The sequence below is a fragment of the Phodopus roborovskii genome, unplaced genomic scaffold (assembly GCF_943737965.1).
Source record: "Phodopus roborovskii unplaced genomic scaffold, PHOROB, whole genome shotgun sequence".
Classification (NCBI taxonomy): domain Eukaryota; kingdom Metazoa; phylum Chordata; class Mammalia; order Rodentia; family Cricetidae; genus Phodopus; species Phodopus roborovskii.
The window spans coordinates 519,948-542,332 of record NW_026126439.1 but is presented as its reverse complement, the minus strand read 5'-3'; the positions used below and the strand labels follow the sequence as shown (position 1 = coordinate 542,332).

The 22,385-nt window shown below is 40.0% G+C and overlaps 1 pseudogene; it reads right to left on the bottom strand.

Annotated features, from left to right (window-relative positions):
• Nucleotides 1-14,103: 14,103 nt before the first annotated feature.
• Nucleotides 14,104-22,019, bottom strand: LOC127224498 (differentially expressed in FDCP 8 homolog; annotated as a pseudogene).
• Nucleotides 22,020-22,385: the final 366 nt, after the last annotated feature.

The window sequence follows — 22,385 nt, the reverse complement described above, 5'->3', positions numbered from 1 at the left end:
TTTGTAGGCCTCTATGTGTAATTGCTCTTAACCCCTGAGCAATCTCACCCACTCTGGATAGAAGTTGACATATAACATTCCTGAGAATATATTGACCAAAGGGCAGTGTATCAGTATCACAGAGTGTTCGATGAGACATGTATTCAGACTACAGGTTGTTTTCCCTCAAGGTGTAAGTTACTGTTCATCTCAGCTTTTCTTTCATATTCATGAAATCCTCAGTTTACTCTTTGAGTGGGTTTGTTAACTTAATTCCTGCGGTAATCAAATCAGAAGCAGCAAAGTAAAAATGAGTAAGAGAAGTTTTCTATTCTTAAGGAGTGTGCTGTGTGTAATCTAAGATCATTATGAATGTGATATTAACCTGTCAAATAGCTCAAAGCAGACCAAGAAAGAAAAGTCCATGGAGAAGTTTCTGACAGAGACAGAGAAGTGATACCCTGGGAGTTTCCTGCTTCTCTGTGTACAGCATTCCTCATCTACACAGCTTATTAAATATGTGAGAAGCTCAGTTTGAAGTGAGGATTCAAAACCACACTCAATACACACTTTCATAAAATTAGAAAAAAATCACCAGAGAATGATGTCCCTTCTACACACTTCTAGAGAGAAACATACCAAACCAACTCTTGGACAAGGCAAGCTTTTAGGTATTTTATCCCTTCTTTGTTCTAGTGACTGCAGAGCTAACTCACTTGACAGACTTGATTTATGGCTTCCTTTTTATAGTTGTTAATATGCAGATAGACTGAAATAGAGCAATAGAAAAAATAAAATCACAAAAAAGAATAATGTCTCCCATGTGCACTGGGACTCAGTATTATTTATTTCTGCTACATAGTGCTCAGTATTATACCTTTTCAATTCAAAAAGAAATTTTGATGATCTAAAAATGAGAAAAATGGTGAGCACTTCTTCCTTTGAAAGAAAGAAGAACTATAGGAATCCTAGTAGATATTTAAATCTCAAACAACTTGATTAATGTTCATTTGTTCTTCTAATTTTAAGAAGTATGGGAAGTTAAATAAGATTCAGGGAAGGGCTGTGTAAATGGAACAAACTCATGCTGACATATGTCCATGGCACTAACTGAAGTGACAAACAATCCTGGACCCATCTTAATGGATTAAAAAAAAAAAGAGTCCAATGAAAATATATAAAACAGAATAATGATGTTGGAAATTATAGTGACTGATACTTTAGGAATCAAGTTGCAGCTATGCTATAGGCATTTTCAATGTTTAAGACTTATGAATGATTTTTTATTTTGCTAAGTAGATATTGAGAACCTTAGTAGCAAATTCCCATGTGATTACAGATAACCTCACTGAGTCATCAGTTAATGAAGAAATAAATATCTGTTGAGATAGTCTGTTTCCCTTGGATGAAGAATTTTAGGAAGGAGAAACTACAAGAGTGGGCTAGACCCCTGAGGCTGCAACTATTTGCTCATTACCAAGCCCTTCTTGTTGCCCCTATAAGAGTTGTAGCCAGCTTACCCTCTCCCTGGCAGACTCTTTAATTTCCTTCAGAAGAGAGGCTGCCCCTCCTTGAGTGTGCTACAAAACATTCTCATCTTTTGAAAGTCAGACTCTTATCTCTTTGTACTTACTTTCTCTACACTGCCTCAGAAGTCTAACAAGTAATAAAATAAACTAAGTAGTGTTATTATTTTCTTCATCCCCACCACACTGCACATAAACACTTCATTCAAAGTTATGTAGTTATAATATAGCCCTAGAATTCAAACTCTAGAGTACAACCTGCTAATAGTTATATTAAAGAATGCAAAAGAAGTGGGATGTCCGCATGCTTATGTCTTAAGCCTATATCTAAGTCTAACCCAGACAGTATACAATGTCCTTATTAGCAATTGCAATAAAGTAATTAAGATTGCTGAAGTCAAGATAAATTTCACAGGTTTAGTTTCATTGCATTTGCTATAATCTATATTCTATGTGTATTTTAAGACTTCAAATGGGCAGTTCAACAAGTCATCAATTTATGTCTGTAGAAACGTTCAACACTGAAGAGGATACTTGAATGATGGTTGGGTTCTATCCCATGATGCAATGTAAATACATCTATAAATATGCAGATATGTATACCACTTTAAAGGTATGTTTAACAGGATTGAGCTTTCAAAAGTTCAGAAGCTTTCTAAAGTTGGTTAAGAGAGAATCTGTAAGATAAAACTCAGGCTTTGCCTGGAGGGAGATGCATTTTAAAGTACTGGAATCAAATTTTGAGAACAAAGCTACCTACCTCCACTCTGAGGAGAAGGTCCAGACTGGGTTAGAAGCAGGAACTGACAGATTCAGGTCTAGACCCTGAATAGTCAGGCAATGGAATAGGGCATAGCAATATGAGGAGACCTAACTGAGCTGAAGTACCAGGGACAGTCTCCTACTTGAAGGTCCTTGATGTACACAACAGGTCCACCCTATTGCAGTCATAGATGTATGTCACATTGTGGAATCCAAAACACAGAAAGAGTAACACTTTTTCTTCCAGTTGGTGTGCCTGATAAATTTGAGAGCCTTGTCCTTCTGCTAAGATTTTAGGATGCCAAGGTTACCCACTGTCTCAATTCATTCTAATAAACTATTCCCAGGAATAAGTCCTTTACCTGGATGGGTGGTTCCTGAAACATGATGAAATTGTTGGCTCTACCCAGACACTGCAGTTTTATTATCCATTTAAATGGAGTGAAAAACTTAGCATAAAATGGAATTTCCTAGGACTGTTTGTCTTTGAGAATAATATCTTTATACAAGCACAAAACTTCTGTGATATACTCAACACTTTGCACTTGGGCACAAAGAACAATCTTTGTAGTGTATGTTGAATGAAGAAAAGAATAAATAATCTAACATTTTCAGACAATTTTTATGATGACACATAAGAGAACACAAAAGCATCTCCTGAATCATAGGACTTGCTATGAATCATTATCATTAGATGAATCATTACTTTCTCATCTTACTCACCCAAAATGGTACAGACACCAGGAAGAAGGATGAGATTTGGAAAGTGGGAAATCTGACTCAAGGTCCGATAACTATAATTATCACGTATCTCTATAGAAAATTTCAAGATAACTCTTTTCTAGTTATGTTAGTGGTTTAAATTGGTGACTCAAAAAAGAACTTTTTAACCCATCAAAACAAAACTTCCAAAGAGCCCTAAATAATCTTGTAATCTTTATTATTTGATTTAAGAAACTGTAATTGTAACTTAAAGTTTTCTTAATATATATTCTACCTTTAACAGCAAAAGCCCCGTTAGACCACTGTAGAGAGCTGTCTTCACATTTTCACCTTGCTGGTCAGTGGAATCCTGTCAAACATAGAGTAAGGCTGACTGCCATGAATTCTCTAACTTCACAACCAACTTTTCTCTGATCCCACAGAGAAAGAAAGCTATATTGAAACTGATTTGTGTATTAAAACACGATTGCCTAAAGTGAACTCTTTTAGTATTCATTCACAGCTGCTGGAAAGAAAATGACTTAAATGAAACCATATGTGCTTGTGCAATTGTTTCAGACACTACTTGACAAAATTCCTTTTACTTAAATATTGTTTATCTAATATGTTTACATGGGCTCCAGTCCCTAGAGTCCTTTTATAATACAACCAAGATGCAAAGTATGGATTTTTTTTCTTTTCCTCTAACAAAGTCAGTTTATTCACAGTTTGTTGTAGACATAGCTCCTAGATAACTGAAATTTTCTTTCAGATCTAGAGGAAAGTAATATACTTCCTTCTTTTTAGTATCTCATATATATTTTCAGGGATATGAAACACTGTCTAATATACTATGCAGAAAATAACAATATTCTATTAGAAAAATAAAATTGTAGGTAATTCAAAAGGTTTGTATCTGGTTAAATATGATATCCAGGGATATAACAAAACTTCATAAAAAATAACATTAACTATGTAGGAAAATTAGCAAATTCACTTCTGAGGAACATCAAGGCTAGAGAGTAGAGAGATTTCTTTTTTTTTTTTTTTTTTGTTGAGAATACTTCAAATTCTTACAGAGGACCTAGGTTTAGATCTCACCACTCACATCCATTCCTTTCCTGTTGTCTGCAGACACCAGGCACACATGTGTTACACATTCATACTTACAGGAAAACATACATATAAATGAAAAGTAAATGAATTTGATGCAATATCTACTCAACATTAACAGAGTACTTACAAAATAGAAAAATCAGAATGCTGAGCAAATTTCAAAGTATGGTATAGATCACAAATGCTGTATCTATTTAATCTAGAGAAGGAGATTACAAAATTGATTCAAATATCTTCACATATTAAAAGCATCATGTGCCAAATATTGGTGCCACACACCTTTAATCCCAGCACTTGGGAAGCAGAGGCAAGTGGATTTAAATGAGTTCTAGACCAGCCTCATTTACAGAGCTAGTTACAGGACAGTCAGAGCTGTAACACAGAAACCATGTCTCTAAAAATCAAAAGGAAAAAAAAAAGCATCATGTTTTGTTTCTGGCAGTAGGGTTAAGAAGACCAAACTATGAGATCACAGAGTTCTCACAGTCACATCTTGGCCCACTTTCTTGAGAGCAAGCACATTTTAGAGATCTGACAAGATTCCAAACATGGAATTACTAAGTGTAAGTAGAGGATTGCTTAGTAGAAATGGCTAGGTTGGAATAGTATTTTTGAAGCAGCAAATTTGAGTCTGAAACCCCACAAAATTATCATTAGTAGGTTCTCAGCTTTCTGTACCACAAGACAATATACAAAACTCATTCATTTTGAGACCTTAGAGGGGCTCATAGTTCAGATTTATCATGATAAGAAGCCTAGAGTCACAGGATAGCTGCTTATTCTAATACAAATGAGCATCTGAGTAGGTGCTCTGAGAGGGTGTGTCTGTCATAGGCCTTCCTCAATGCCATTATCACAGCCATAGTTAATAGTCTGGCTTCTTGCTCCACAGTTCAACCAATAGAGGAGTTCACAATGTGGGTCTGGATTTGAACTGGCTTAGAGATGGCAACTATTCCATTTGCATATGTATGTATTCAAATGTGGTTCCAATATAAAAGTTTATTAGACTAAGAATCCCAAATTAATTTTTTTCTAGCTTTCTCAGCATTCCTCAGCATATGAAACAAGTTAACCCCATGTTCACTCACAGGCTAGTGGACTTAATTATTATTTAAAGGTCTCTGATATGCACACATTTTTCCTTTTGAAGTGGGAAGTGTAATATTTCTCTGGTGTGGGAGGGGAGAAGCTGTCATTGAGTCAGGCAGGAGATAAGCACTTGTGAGAGCTTTGTAGAAGGAAAACTGAAATAGTGCCTCACTGATGACTCCACATGGATTTGTCAAATTTCATGTGAAAATAAGAGCAGTCAGAGATAGAGAAATTTCTACTCTTGGTACCAGGGAATTTGAAATGTAGTGCCTATTGTCTGGCTGTGTTATACTAGACAGATTCACCATGCATAGCTACATGGGTTGTTCTTTGCCACAAACCCTCTTACTCAGTAAGGACTCAGAAACAGATCCTCCCATAAAGGGACTCGTGTCTATTCTGCCTGAAATTAGCACAGCCTTTTCTTTTTAAAACTTTGATTTTTGATTTTGTACATGTGTGGTATGATTGTTCACTCTACATATTTGGCTGTGTAGCACAAGCAGAGGTGATATATTGTTTGTGATTTAATAAAGCCACTGGATATCAAAATGCAAAGGGAGCTGCAGACATAGAGCCAGGCAGTAGTGGTACACACCTTTAAGCCCAGGACTACAAAGACAGAGTTAGTTCAAGGCCAAAATGCCCTACAAAATTGATCCATTCTAAATGAGGAACAGCTCACAAAAAGGGGATCTTAGCACTTGGGATCAGATGCCTTTAATACCAGCATTAAGGAGGTGGACACAGGAATGAAATGGCAGGGCAGACAGAAGAATATAAGGATAAGGAGAGAGGACACAGGAACTCAGGGGATTGCAGTGTGAGGCATGTTGGAGAGCAGTGCAATTTGAGGAGAATTGCATTCAGAGAACCCTTGGAAACAGAATCTCCCATTTTGGTCTGAGGTAGAAGTAAGAGCTAGTGATTTGGCTTCTTTGCTTTTCCGATCTTGAAGCTTGAAACCCCATATATATGTAACTGGGTTATATTAATCGGTTTACAATGGGCACCCAACATTAAAGTACAAACTCATGAAAAAGCCACTTTGAAGCCTTTCTAAGCAGTCTTTAGCTGCCACTCGAACTCAGGAGGCGTTGCCTCCAGGCTGTTTCTGCCCCACATGTTTTTTCTTAACAAAACCGCGCACGTGTGTGTGTGTGTGTGTGTGTGTGTGTGTGTGTGTGTGTGTTTCCTTTTTCAGAAAGACAGCTCCCCCCTTTCTCTCTCCTCCCCATGTGAGTTGCAGGTTTTTCTTACAGCTAGCTCCTTGGGCTGCCACTCTTAACTCATGGCCACAAGCTAGTTGGTCTATGCAAATGTTCTATAACTCACAGTTCACTGATTCTGTTCACAGATTAGGTAAGACTATTAGGAATTCTTAAATGAAGGAATTAGTTAATGTGTTTGTGGGTTTGTATTATTTGTGTTACAATATGCTGTTTGCCTGGTACCAATGAGGGCAAGAAGAGGATGTCAGATCTCCTGGAACTGGAGTTTCACTTCCAGCATAGATAGTTGTGAACCTCTATGGGTACTGGCAAATTTAACTCCAGTCTTCTGAGAAATCAGCCATTGCTGTTAATGGGTGTGCCACCTCTCCAGCTCCAAAGAAACCGTTTCCTTGATTCCCTTAAAAGCACTGTATCCCATATACCCTGAAGGTGTAGATTAAACTCTTAGTTTGATCTCTTTAATATAGAACTGGCCTTGTGAAATTGTTGTTGGGGTTATAGACATGTTAGAAGGCATTTCAACATGGCAGGCACCTCACTGGCAGCTTTTAGAGTCACAACAGTTTTTTCTTAGTACTCAGTGATGGGTATACTACTGCGGTGGATTATATAACTTAGTGATATCTTCTTGGAAAACACAAAATTTACACATGAACCATAGTGATTACAAAGACACACACATACACACACATACACACACACTCATGCACACACACACACACACTACAAAAACCAAAACACAAAAGAACATCAAACGGAAAAAAAAAAACAAAACAAAAACAAAACAAGGAACAGCCTGGTCAAGAGATTCAAGTAAAAATACTTAGCATAGCCTACAGCAATTCATGGCCAGTAAAATATATCTCCTAGAAGAAAAGTTTGAAAGAACTATAATTTGATAAATACATATTCATTAGGATTATTAATATAAAAATGACATTGGAAAAGAAGTCTGGATAAAATGTTAACATGTCACTAACAGAAGGCAAGCACAGCGTAGTGGGCTTGCCTGTAGAGATCCCTTCATTTAGACTACTCTATTTATTTTAAATCCAAATAACTATATTGTAAAGAATTTGAAAATAAAAATCTTCACAAAATTAGATTCACCTAGCCACTCAAACAGTAGGAGCATGCACAAAGACTTCATAGAATTCCATTTCTGAAAGGTGAAAACAGGAAAATAGGCATAGGCTCCTACTTCTAACCAAAAAGCTATCTGCAACTGATACACTTTGGAAAGGAAAAAAAATCTGTTTCATTTAAAGGAGTTTTGTTTTGTATATTAACCGCACTTCGAGGCCAGCTACTCATGTCTAGATGTCTAGGTGTAGTCAGTCAGTGCAAAATGAATTCTGCTACTGACTGAAATTAAGAAAAAGTATTAGCTTTATACCATTTTATATGATATAGGTATCCAAGGTCTACATTCCCTTCTTCCTTATCATCTATCACTACCCTTTCTTGTTCTTCCAACATGTTATACTTTCCCTGTGTTTATAGATGTCTACATAGATACATTTATTCTAGGTGAGGATCTACATATGTTATGTGTTTTATATACTTCACACTATTTTTTTAATGTAATCATGATAAGTTGTTCTTCTATTTAGTTATTTTTCATCACATACATTCACTGTACATAGTGTCATGTTACATAAGAATATTTTCAAACAAGTACATATTGATACTGAGAGTCTTCCCCCATACTCTGCTGTTCTCTTTTAAATCTCCTCCTCTCTAATTGAGAATTTTCCCCTAGAAAATTTTTGCTTCCACCTTCCTGTCATATATACCTACATAGATTATATAATATAAACCATCTTATTCTTTAAGTATTTTGTATGATAGTACATGAATATATAACCCTAACCACCTATTTGCTTATTTTATATTGTCTTATAGTATTGTCTTATAGTATGTCTTATTGTCTTTTGATATGCTGTGCAATATATTATTTCTAATAGACTGAGGCAAGACTAACTTATGTAAAGCTGCTGACTTGAAAAGCAAAAAATTATTAGGGTTAGAAATTCCATATAAGAGGCACTGATGTCACTAGTACTCTAATTAGTTGATTTGAAAATGCTTTGTTAAAAGGAGACATGTTCCTATTCTACTTTCCATGGCCAATGTTTTCTACCTGGGTAAAGGAAAGCATTAGTTGTAAGACATACTGCTTTATTTGATTATTATAACATCTTGAACATCCCTTCAAATATATTATGAGGAAACAATTTGTGAAAAAAATTACAAATGACTATTTAGGATTATAAACATCTAATAGTTCTGATTTGTAACTGCCACTTTAGAAAGACTATCAAGCTTCCTGTATATAATTAGGAAAATGATTTAGCACACACTTGTGGATGAGAGGTTTGGTCTATTACTGTATTTTGTGTAAAAGAACATTTTAAGGAAGGTAATAATGAATTAAATGACAGTCTTTAATTTTTTCTTTTTAAAACTCAAATGTCATGCCATAATACTTTATAATACTTTGCAGTTTCAATTTGAACCATCTGCCAAGTTAGGTAGTTTCACCCCATTTTGTTTCACATATGTGTCCTACTTTGAACACATCACCATTTTTTTTTCTGGTTTTATTTGCTAGTGACACCAAATTCAAAGAGCTAAATGTGTGAATGCCCCAAATTTTTGTGCAAATGTATGAAAAAATATCCATTGCATTGTTACTTGACAGCTAGTTTTCAGGAAACTTTCTTAGTTTTATGGTTCCTTCTCAAAAACACAACCTTAATTTTTATGTTTTGTTTAATAGCTATTAGCTGATACCTACAAAAGTAATTTCCTAAGATTTTTCTTGGATTATACCCCAGAAAGAGATTCCCTTCTCCTCTTCTGTTAGCTCAGGCCCACAAAGATATCATTAGACATTAAACAAAATAAAGATATTTTCCCACAGGTATGTGTATACAGAGCCTCATGGAACATGTATGCAGAGACTCCTAACACTTATGGAGCAAAATGGAATGGGGGAAGAGTTTCCCATTATAGAAGATTTGTTCATAAATATATTGTATGGAAAACAGAACAAACAAAACATCAGCATCCACCAGAGGACAGAAGAAGAAAGAGATAGAATGTTGAGTCTCAATAGGTATCATGACTACTGAAACTTACAGTGACCCTATTGGCCTCAAATTTGTAAATAATGCTTCCTTGTTAAAGCTGTGGTTTATGAATGTTTATGTTATCCCAGGTATTCATTTTTCTATTTTTCTATATTTTAATTTTTTTTTTGTATTTTACATATTGACCCCAGTTCCCTCTCCATCCCATTCTCTCAAGGACCTGGGAAATGTCCCCAATCCACTCCCCAAGTATGATGAGTCATTCCATGAGGTATCATCAAAGTCTGGCTAATTATTTGTGGTAGGGCCTGGGTTCTTCCCCATGTCTCTAGGCTAAGGAATATTCCTCCATGGGGAATGACCTTCTGAAGTCCGTTCTTGCAATATGGAAACATCCTGCTCCCATTGTCAGAGGTACCATAGATCTCCCAGACCTCCAAACTGAGACCCTGTCCTGCGCTACCGTCTCACCAGCAAGAACGACGCAGCACACTCAGGATCCTTCTGTAGTAAAGCTTTAATGCATCTTGAGAGGGAGAGCATAAGCTTACAGAGCAGAGACCCCGGGAGCAAAAACCCACACCCTTATATAGAAACTCAGCCTTGCTTAGGACGTGTCACTCCCTGACTGGTTGCTCGCTCATCAGGCCAAATGACGCCACAGGAGAGGCGCGGGAGAAATCCCCTTGCACACGCGCACAGGCTTATTTATGCCAACCGCCAGCCGGATGCCAGCGCCATCTTGTAATGGAGAATGTAGGGACGGCTCCCTACAAGACCCATGTTCAGGGGGTCTAGGTCAGTCTTGTGCTGGCTTTCCAGCTCTCAGTCTGAGGGTCCATGAACTACCCCTTGTTCAGGTTAGCTGTTTCTGTGTGTTTCTCCAGCTTGGTCTCAACCCATTTGCTTATCACTTCTCTCTGCAAGTGGATTCCTGGAGTTCTGCTCAGTGTTAAGCTGTGGGTGTCTGCTTCTGTTTCCATCTGCTACTAAATGAAGACCCTAAGATGGCATATAAGGTAGTTATCAGTCACTTTATCAGGGAAGGGTATTTAAGGTAGCCTGATCACTATTGCTTAGATTGTTAGTTGGGTTCATCCTTGAAGGTCTCTGGACATTTCTCTAGTGTGAGATTACTCATATAATTAAACCTATAATGGTTCCCTCTATTATGATATCTCTTTTCTTGTTCTTCTCTATTCTTCCCCTGACTCAACCTTCTTGCTCCCTCATGTTCTCCTCTCCCCTCCTGTTCTCCACTTCTCTTTCTCCTTAATCCTTCTCCCCAACACCCACCTGTTCCAAACTTACTCAGGAGATCTTGACCCTTTCCCCTTCATTAACAGACCATGTATGTATTGCTTTGGGTCCTCCTTATTTCCTATCTTCTTTGGTGGTGTGGATTGCAGGCTGGTGAACTTTGCTCTATGTCTAAAATCCATATATGACTGAGTACATACCATGTTCCTCTTTTTTTGTGACTGAATTATCTCACTAATGATGGTTTCTTCAAGTTCTATCCATTTTCCTGCAAATTTCAAGATTCCATTGTGGTTTTTTTTTGTTTGTTTGTTTGGTTTTGTTTTGTTTTCCACTGAGTAGTATTCCATTGTGTAAATGCACCACATTTCTGATGGGAGATGCCATTACGTATATATGTTTCTCATACTGGTTAATGAATAAAACACTATTGGCCAATAGGAATGGAAGAAAGGAGGGACTCGGAAACAAGGACAAATGAGGAAGGAGTAAGCAGTAGTCAAGATGAAGAGTCTGGAGAGAGCAGATCTGCCAGCCACCTCTCCCTGGTAAGATAAGACCACATGGAAATACATAGAAATGGGTTAATACTTACAACAGAGCTAGCCAATAAGAAACTAGTACCTGGCCAACAGCATTATATCAAATACAGAGTCTCAGTGTGTTAATTGGAGCTGGTGCGGTGGTGGGACAAGACCAGCAGTGGGAGGAAAAACCTTACTCCTTCACATTTCCTTTATCCAAACTTCAATTGAAGGGCATATAGGTGGCTTTCAGGTTCTGGCTATTACAAATAATTCTGCTACGAACATAGTTGAACAGATTTTTTTGTTGCATGGATGTGAATCTTTTGGTATATTCCTGAGAATGGAAATGCTGGATATTGTGGTAGACTGATTCCCATTTTCCTGAGTAACCACTATACTGATTTCCAAAGTGGCTGTACAAGTTAGAACTCTCACCAGCAGTGGAGAACTGTTCCCTTTCTCCACATCCTCTCCAACATAATCTGTCATTGGTGTTTTTGGTTTTAGCTATTCTGACAGGAATAAGATGACATCTCAGGGATGTTTTGATTTTAATTTCCCTGATTTCTAAGGATGTTGAGCACTTTCTTGTGTTTTCTAGCAATTTTGGATTCATATGTTGAGAATTCTCTATATAGTTCTGTACCCTAATTTTTAATTGGATTATTTGGTGTTTTGGTGAGTATCTTCTTGAGTCCTCTACATATTTTGGAGATCAGCCCTCTGCCAGATGTGGGGTTGGTGAATATATTTTCCCATTCTGTGCGCTGCCATTTTGTCATGTTAACTATGTCCTTTGCCTTACAGAAACTTCTCAGTTTCAGGAGTCCCCATTTATTAATTGTCAATCTCAGTGTCTGTGCTACTACTCAAGTTATTCTAAAAACTTACTTGTGCCTGAAATATTACTTTTTCTGAATTTTTTTTTCATTTTATTTAGACATTATGATTTACAGCTGGGAACACGTGATGCTCATTAAATAGGAGGCTCAGGAAGGACCAATAGCCCCAAGACAGAAATGTGATACAATGGTACAAAACACAAAGATTTGGGTGTGTAGGAAAATGGCATTTGGTTTTAAGTTCCTCTTTAACACCAAGTAGGAAGCAGGGCAGGGACCTGCTGCCTGCCGGCCCACATCACACTCAGAGTGCTCCTTATTGTTCTGCCCTGAGGTAGGTCAACTCCACTTTCCCCATTTTCCAAATGAGAAAATTGAAACAGAAAAGATAGGAAGAGTTGTAGTGAGGTAGTCCTTCTGTAGCACTGACCACGCCCATTGGGGGGTGGAGCGATGGGCGGAGGTGACCTGAGGAAGGAGGTCGGAGGGGGCCAGGAAGGCGCTCTCTCTTTCTGGCGTGACTCGGACAGGAGACGATCGGGTTGAATTTCCTGGTGTTCATCTGTCTAGGTTGTAAGTTATTTCTCCCTGAATAAACATCTATTCGGCCTATTTGTTTATCCTGATCCTTATTTACCGCAATAAAGAGTAAACCACCAGATGGTACAGAGGAGTAAAAAGGAGGTGGCAAGCTAAGCTTCATCTGCTCCTTGAGGTGTCCCTTCTTGTTCCCCATTGAAGGTGAGGGAATTCCAAGTTGTGATACTCCTTGGCCTCTACCCACCACCTGTGTGTGTCAACGGTAATCCATGGGCAAGGAGTAAAGGGGAAGATGCAAGCAATTCCTGCTTCCAAGGTAAGAAAGACAGAAGCCATATTCTGAGATCCCCTTGGCTCCACACATCTTCAACCATAGGATTTATGGGGTATATGCATGGAGGTGAAATGTGCCTCACTGGAAAGCTGTAGGTGGGCTCACCTCCAAAGCCTAGACTTTCTTGCTTGGGCCATAGACCTCCTGCTTGGGTCTCTCTCAAGCAAAAATTCCTAGCTCTTGCTCTCAAGCTCCTAAACCAAAACACAGTAACTGGCTATATTTAACCAGAGCACAAACTTCTGTGGGAAATTTTGGTTCCCCAAATCCCCAACAATAACTGACCTTGAACCTGTTCCCAGAACATAACCCCACCTATGTAAATGGAGACTGAGATCTCTTCCTTAGGATGAGTCCCTAGATGCTTGGCTCAAAGCCGACTAGGCTATGGCAGGAGCAGTTTTACTTGCCAAAAAAAGCTTCACAGACCCTTTCCCTCCCTATTGTACAAAAAGGGCAGGGAAACATACAGGACTGACAGACTAAGGAGGAAGATGACTCTCAGGATGCTGAGACAGTCCATGGACACTGTTGTGAACAGCCCCACTCAGAAAACCCGAATCCCTAAGGAGACAAGGTGCTAAGAGGGATGGGAGCCTCTAAGTAGAACCTAAGTTATTACAGCAGAGACAAAACTCAGGAGGCTTCCTCTGGTCTCACTGGACAGGCTTCTGGATTTTCTGACCAGTTGTTAAGTGGTGTAGACAGGAGCAGAGCCCTCTCTAAGGCCTAGAAGGATTGGTTGTAAAGGACTGGAGAACTCTGTGCCACGGTAAAGTGACTTCCCACTTTCTTGGGGATTCATACTCAAGTTCCCCTGCCTAAGGAGTCCTACAGTGGGACAGAAACAGCATTCTCAACGCTGTCAGCAGCACATCCAATAACAGGCAGACATAAAACTCCAAGTCTCTGCAAACACCCAGGGAATGAGAGTCCTGGTGGCTGCCAGTTATTTCCTTCCTTCTGGTCCAAAAGAGTTGAAGAGGCCCAGAGGATGCACACAGGGGTCTCCAGAGTAGAATGAACAACTGTCTGGCAATGCCAGCAGGGTGACAGCAAGAGGGGAAAATATGATACCTCCTCCAGTGTTCTAGGCATCCACATCCAGATCAGGTCCTGGAATAGTGAATGCTTCCTCAAGTTGAACCGAGCACACTTGGGGTAAGTGGTTGAGTTGTTGCAATAGCAGTCCTCAGTCAACTCCATCATTTATAAACACTAATGCAGCATCACCGCTGTCCCCAAACTGTGTGTTAGAGTATGATAGGGCTCGGTAGACTCCTTTGTTATCTTGGTTTTTAAACTTTTCTCTTCAAGCATGAAGCACAGCACTGGTTTGGGCCCATCTGACCCTGTGGAAGACAGCTGAACAGTCGGTGCACATAGGTGTGTGGCTGTCAAAAGGGAACAGCAGGTCACCTTCTTTGCAGCGTTCACACATGAACCCCTTGACTTGACACCGCTCACAGTCCAGCTTGATGTGCTTGACAAAGAGTTTTTGGCTCTCAGTGCAGGAGAAGCTCAGGTGCTCCATTTGCACCTCCAAGAGGTCCTGGATAGAGTACATTATTGCGGTAAATAAGGATCAGGATAAACAAATAGGCCGAATAGATGTTTATTCAGGGAGAAATAACTTACAACCTAGACAGATGAACACCAGGAAATTCAACCCGATCGTCTCCTGTCCGAGTCACGCCAGAAAGAGAGAGCGCCTTCCTGGCCCCCTCCGACCTCCTTCCTCAGGTCACCTCCGCCCATCGCTCCACCCCCCAATGGGCGTGGTCAGTGCTACAGAAGGACTACCTCACTACAGTACATCTCACCTTTCTCCACAAAATGCTGTCGGTCCTGGAGCTGAAGGAGCAGTCGTGCCCCCATGGCCTCCTTGCATGCGATGAAGTATGGCTTCATGAGCAGGATATCTAGCGTAGCTTCCGGATCTCCACAAGCTCTTCCAAGTAGTTAAACAGCAGAGGAGCCGGAGAACTAGTCAAGACACCATCAGTGCAGCACATGCTACAGCGGGACACCTTGCATGCCTCAAAGTCCCAATTGTGCACCATTCGTGCAGGGATGACAGCCAGGTCATTCCAGTGTCAGTGGCTGCAATAGTCTGGTCAGTGTAGTCTCACTAGCGGGGATTTCACTAGGCACACCCCTCAGAGAGATGGGAGCATCGCACTCGGCACAGCGGTAGTCCTGGCTGTCCAGCCCAGTCTCAGGGCAGATGTTCAGCTCATACTCAGCCTGGTGTCTAACCTTGGAGCTGACACATGGTTTGGAGATGAGGTTCAGGCACTTGCTGTGACAGCGATAATAACACCCTGCGCAGGTGTACCATATCTGAATGAGGCCCCAGATGGTGGTATTGCACTTATCACAGGTTTGCTTGACACTCTTGCTCTTCTTGTACAAGCAATGCTTCTACAAGGTTCTTCCTCATAGGGATCCTTCAGCAGCTGCAGCTTCAGCCGGAGGTGATCAGACTCACCACAGCATCTTTCTATTTCTCTGACTGCTTGGGTAGCTCCAGCATCACCTGCTTGCACTCTTCAATTGCCTGCCCCAGCTGCTTGACATCAGAAGCTTGGAAAAGAGCCACAGGGCGGGAAAAGTGGTCTTCAGACAGGCCAAGATCCATCATGGGCTCAGAGTAGTGGAACTCAGGCTCCCCAGTGGGCAGCTCAGGCAGAGTCTCTTCAGAAGTGACTTCTTAGGCCTTCTCACTGGGCTCCTGTTCATCTTGCTTTGGTCCAAGCGGTTTATTGAAAGGGTTGAGGTGGGCCTGCCAGAACTGAGCCAGCTTCTCATCATATTCCATAGCATCCCACCCTTTCACCCTGAGGAGTCATCATTGTCTCATGACTTCCCAGTCTTCCCTGCACAGAGGCATGGTAATGTGACTATTTTCTGATCAATAGGACATGAGCAGGAAGATCACTCAGGACTTCTCAGAATTGGTCTTCCACCCTTCCTCCTCTGTCTGGCTGCCTCTGCATTGTCCCTTTTCTGCGTTTCTTTAAATAATTACAGAGGAAAAGTATATGAGCTTCCCTATCTGGTCCCTGTTCATGTGCTGCTTAGTTCTGTATCACATTAGTCACTTGCTAAGGCATTTATAAATTATCAAAGCCATAAAATTATTTAAAACATTGAGATTTGTGGCTTTTTATGTTTGTTTTCTTATTTTTTATTATTTTACTGTTAACTCTCCCTCCCATCCTCCCATTTTGTCGAAGGTCTTTTCTCCATCTAATGTGTTTCTTTTTTCTTGCAGGTTTTATATAGTGGATTACATTTATTAACTTTTGTATATTGAACCATCCTTGCATCTTTAGGATGAAATCTATTTGATCATAGTGGATGATCTTTTGGATGTATTCTTGGATTCAGTTTGCAAATATCTTATTGAGTATTTTTGCAACTATGCTCATAACAGAATTTTCTCTGTAATTTTCTTTCTTTTGGGGTTCTTTATATAACTCCTCCAGGTTCTAAGCATTTGGTTTCTCATGAAGGTATTGGTGGCCTTGTAAAACTCAGGGATAAAAGAATTTGGGCTTAGCCTTTTGTTGTTGTTTTTGTTGGGCAACTTTGACTTTGACTTCTATTGCACTAGAGCTTATATGCCTGTTTAGTTGCTTATCTGCTTCTGATTTAACTTTGGAAGCGGATTTTCCAATCTCATTTCATTCCTGTAATTCCAATCTCCCTTTCTCATCCCAAGCTCTGAAGCAGAACATCTATTACAGACTTTCCCAACTACAAGTCTAGTAATTCCCACAGATCACTCCATCACAACCTCTCTTCATCCACTAATTGTTTTATCTTAGCTCCCAATTCCACAAGCACTCCTTACTATCCTAACACAAGTTCACTTGTAGGAGGAAGCTGGTAAGCTGACTGGTGAGCTTTACTTCCCAGACCCAATTCCTAGTTGAACTCCCAGAACTGCAACAGAACACAAGGGGAATCCTTCATTACTCCCTTGCCCCCATCTCCTGTGGATCCCATAGTTATTCCCGGGGGGGGGCTCTCTGTAAACACTAGGGTGGACAGAATGATGAATTCGGGAAAGAAAGAAATCCTGGTTCAACATGACTCTGGTGTTGGATCAAACTTCTTGAGTTTGTCATTGATCAGTATATTTTAGGCATAGGTAAGTACAGTACAATTAATCCTGGTGTGACAATCAGGAATGTGTACAAAAAGGCATAATGACATTGAAATTCTTTCAAAGTACATGATACTTCTTTCATGAAGGTGGATTCTAGATAGGTTACATGTGTTATCTTAATGGAGAATCTTGTGTGGTCTTAGTTATACAGATAATATAAAGGTCATTTGGGCTATTAGTGACCTCAGGTGTTGGTTATGGGAACTTCAGTAAGCACCTGGCTATACCAATAGAGCAAAGGCCACCTAGACTATTATCCACATCTGGTGCTTATTGTGGGTGCTTCAAGGAACCATATATTTCCTGGTCCTACAGATAGTGCAAACATTAATGAGGCTTTTAGCCATGTCCATTAAAAGCCTTCTGGGCAGTAAATAGGTTATACATCTTTTGTGTTGTTGAAAAGACATCCTTGTTTCCCAAGTACTGTCTGTAAATGGTAGTATCTTTGTGTTCCCAACATCTCCTTTCCTATCCTCCTTCCACAAACATGTTGCCCTCAACTCCAGGAGATACTATTAGAAACTTTCTGGAGTGAATTTTCTTCATTCTCTGATCAATTCAAAGTAAACTAAGAAGAACACTGGTGGAACACTCTGTTACCCTCCCTCCTGTGAAATCCCTCATACACTTGGCCTATCCCCATTCCTACATGAAGGTTCCCAATACTCAGATATTTTATCAGAACACTATCACCCCAGGCCACATGGTCACAGCTATCACCTTCACAGAATATTTCCCACTGGGCAACACATAGCCAGAATATTTTCTTAATATCCAGAGAAGAAATAACAAAACACCCAACCAACAAAGACAAAATCAGATATAAGTACCAAGAATTATAATCTTCCTAATCCCAGATGCCTAGATGCCAGCATGAAAACACAATCAATCACACCTAGGACAACATGACTCCTCTAGAGCCCAGCAACCCTATCACAGCAGGCCATGAGTATTCAAACATAGCTCAAACTCTGAAAAAGACCATAAATCAGCCTTTATGAATGCATATGTTTTAAAAGTTTTCTGGAGAGTACTTAGGATTACAGAGGACTATTTCTTTGCCAAAAGTACATTTAGCCATTTTTTATGGAAAAATAAGTCCAGTAGTAAGTCTTTTAAATACATCATCTTTTTTTCCCTGACAATAGTAATGATAATTTTCATTCAAAATTGAATAATAGGTTCAATAGATTTCAAAACTTACTGTGATCAAAGACCAAAAAAGAAAAAAAAGGCAGCAGAAAACAAACATGAAGTAATAATAATAATATTTTCTGCTTCATTTTGGAAAGCAATTTCATATCAGAATAACCCAGTCTTCTCCACAAAGTGACAAAATGAACCAGAAAGTTTATTGTTACTCCCTGTTTGTTTATCTATTATATAAGGCAAAGATTTATTTTCATTTTATGTTGTCTAAACAAGGGTAAAAATCAGAAAGAAAATGGAAGCATGTCCTTGATACAAGTATTCACATTCTGAATGGTTATTTTTTGTTTTAATTTAATATGATGTAAATAAACAGTAATATTTCATTTCTTTCTCCATCTCTCGTATTTTGCCTATAGTAAGCCATTAGGACACATTCAGATTTGTATCTGATTTTGCTATGAATATTAATATTATCTAATTTGGTAAAGAGATAGATATTTTCTAGATTAAAAGCCAGTTATTCCTACAAGTCTTCCATCCAGCTTCAGGTCAGGTACTAAACCATTAGTAATTTCAGAGAGTAAGCAATATACTTTGTGATATAAGGGTTGTTTTTAGAACACTGACAGAAATAATAGGGATCTCTCAGTTCACAGTAAATCTGCAATTAAAGTCACTAAAGTCACTAAAGATTTTTTTATTATTATGTAAAAGATAAAAATCATTCATTAAATAGAATGGACATATTAGATTGAAGAAAGTATGTTTATTATATAATATTTATGCTTTATAAGTTATGGTTTATTCACATAAATATAAACACTTGTTGGAGCCTTTATCCAGTAACTGATGGAAGCAGAAGTAGACACCCACAGCTGAACGCTGAGCAGAACTCCTGGAATCCAGTTGCAGATAAGGAGGAGTGATGAGCAAAGGGTCAAGACCAGGCTGAAAATCCACATAAACAGCTGACCTGAACAAGGGGGAACTCATTGATCCCTGTCTGATAGCTTGGAAACCAGCATATCACTGACCAAAACTTCTTGAATGGGTGTTAATTACAAGCATTGGGCAGTCCATGGGGAGTCTGGTAGTGGATCAGTATTTATCCCTAGTATAGGAATGGACTTTGGGAGCCCATTACACGTAGAGAGATACTCTTTTAGCCTAGAGACATGAGGGAGAGCCTAGGCCCTCTTCCAAATTATATGACAGACTTTGAAGACTCCCCATGGAAGGCCTCATCCTCCCTGGGAATCAGAAAGAGTATAGGATTGGGGTTAGTGGGGGAGAGGGGCAGGGGAAGACAGAAGGTTGAGGGAAAAGAGATTTATAGTGGGATATTCACTTTGTCTCCTTCTGTGGCACTGGCCACACCCACTGGGGGCGGTGGAGCCAGGGACAGAAGTGACAGGAACTAGGTCAGAGGAGGCGCTGGAGAGTACTCTCTTGCTGGCCTAGTTCCCCAGGTCACTTCTGCCCCGGCTCCACCCCCCAATGGGTATGGTCAGTGCCACAGAAGGAGACAAAGTGAATATCGCACAACAGGGATTGGCATGTAAAACAAGCTTGTTGGAAATTTTTTAAAAAGCACCAATATTTGTTGTTATATTCAAAGTTGAGTCCTATCATTGATCTGGATAAGGCTGGATCTTCATTTTTCTTGTACACATACTGAATCAACTCCTCCTCTGTTTTTGAAGTGCATAAGTTCTTATTATGTACAATTTTCTGTTGATACATTGTTTCCCTACTCCACCAACTGAATTATAATTTCAACTGTCCTTCAATGCAGAACCTCTGACTGTCCAAAGTTCACTTTGTCTAGCCTTTGATGCTGTTTTGTTCATCCTCCTGCACAGAATGTGTACCTGATCTGCTTACCTCAGTGAGGTTCTTTTTCTAATCTTGGTAGCTTTATCTATAGCTGGTATATTCTGTCCATCACTGTCCTCTGCTCTGCTACTGAGCAAGACACCAAGAGACACACACACACAAGCACAAATACATACACAAATACAGACACACACACAAACACATACACAGACACACACACACACACACACACACACACACACACAAACACACACGAACACATGCAATCTATAATAGTAAAGTATTTTATTTTGCTGGTGGGATTGGAAAGATTGAGTCAGGGGAGGAATGGACTAGAAGAGAGAAAGAGAGAGAGAGAGAGAGAGAGAGAGAGAGAGAGAGAGAGAGAACATAAAAGAGGGAGCATTATAGGTTTGAAGAGAAAATGGAACCTAGAGAAATGTTCAGAGACCTACAAGACTGACCTCAACTAACAATTTGATCAACAGTGGAAAGGCTACCAAAAATGCCCTTCCCTGATAATGAGATCGATGACTAACTTATCCACCATCATAGAGCCCTCATCTAGTAGCTGATGGAAACAGAAGCAAAAACCCACAACTAAACACTGAGACTAGAATCCAGATGCAGAGAAGGAGGACAAGACCAGGCTACAGAAACACATAGAGACAGCTGACCTGTACAAGGAGGAGCTGATAGGTCCCCAGACTGATAGCTGGGAATCCAGCATTGGACCAACTCAGAACCCCTGAACATGGGTTTCAGTTAGAAGGACTGGCCAGGCTAAGGGACCTCAAACAGTGGAACCAGGATGTATCCCTGGTGCACAAAGGACTTTGGAGGCACATCCTCCATAGAGGTATACTGCCTTAACCTAGAGACAGGAGAGAAGGCCTAGTCCCTACTCCAAATGACTTTACAGATTTAGATGACCCCTCCTGGAAGGCATCACCCTACATGTGGAGTGGGGGGGTGAGAGGGGAGGGGGGTTAGGGAGCATGAGAGGGTGGGAGAGAGGGAAAGAGGGAGGAAGAGGGAACTGGGATCAATATGTAAAATAAAAATTAAAAAATGTATTTTATTTTGAGAAGCAAGTATTTTTTTAGCTAAAACTGCATTCTACCATAAAAATTTCATGGCTCATGGCTTATGCTAACATGTAGTTTCAGCGAGGGGGAGAAAAGGAAAACATGTGCGACCAGGAAGATTGAGCCTGGTTAGGAATAGAAGACAGGAGAGAGAGAGAGAGAGAGAGAGAGAGAGAGAGAGAGAGAGAGAGAGAGAGAGAGAGAGAGCATAAAAGAGGGAGCAAATATTGGTTTGAAGATAAAATTGAACACAAAGAAAGGCCTAGAGAGCTATAAGACTTCTGCGAACTAACAATTTGAGCTTCCATGGAAAGGCTACCATAAATGCCCTTCCTCGAGAGTGAGATCAACAACTAACTTATCCATGGAGCACTCAACTAATGCCTGTTGGAAACAGAACCAAACACCCATACACAAACACTGAGTCGAAGTAGCACCCAGATGCAGATGGAGAGGACAAGACCAGGCGGCAGAAACACATAGAGACAGCTTACCTGAACAAGGAGGAGCTAAGGGCCACTAGACTGATAGCTGGGAAGCCAGCATGGGACTGACTCAGGCCCCCCTGAATATGGGTCTCAGCCAGAAGGACTGAGCAGTCTAAGGGACCTTAGACAATGGATCCAGGATGTATCCCTGGTGCAGAAAAGGACTTTGCGAACACATCCCTCATGGAGGGATAACTGCCTTAATCTAGAGACAGGAGAGAAGCCCTAGTCCCTACTTCACATGACCCCAACTGGATGGCATTCCCCTACATATGGAATTGGGGTGGGGGGATGGGATGGGAGGGTGGTTAGATTGCATGTGAGAGGGCAGAGAGGGTAAAAGGGAGGGAAGGAGGGAGGAAGGAAGGCAGGGAGGGAGGGAGGGAGAGGGAACTGGGATCAACATGTAAAATAATAAATTAAATTTAAAAAAATGCTTTGACTCCAAAATTTAAGTTGAAGGACAAGTTACTGGGGAAAAGGATTTCTATTTTTGTTTCCACAGAAAATTAAAAGATGTGGATTCCTTCCAGACTAATGTGGTTTGATCAAGCCAGACCACCTGTAACCGAGTACCAGGTGATCCTACATTCAGAACAGCTGGACAAAGCAGCTTTACAGACTACAG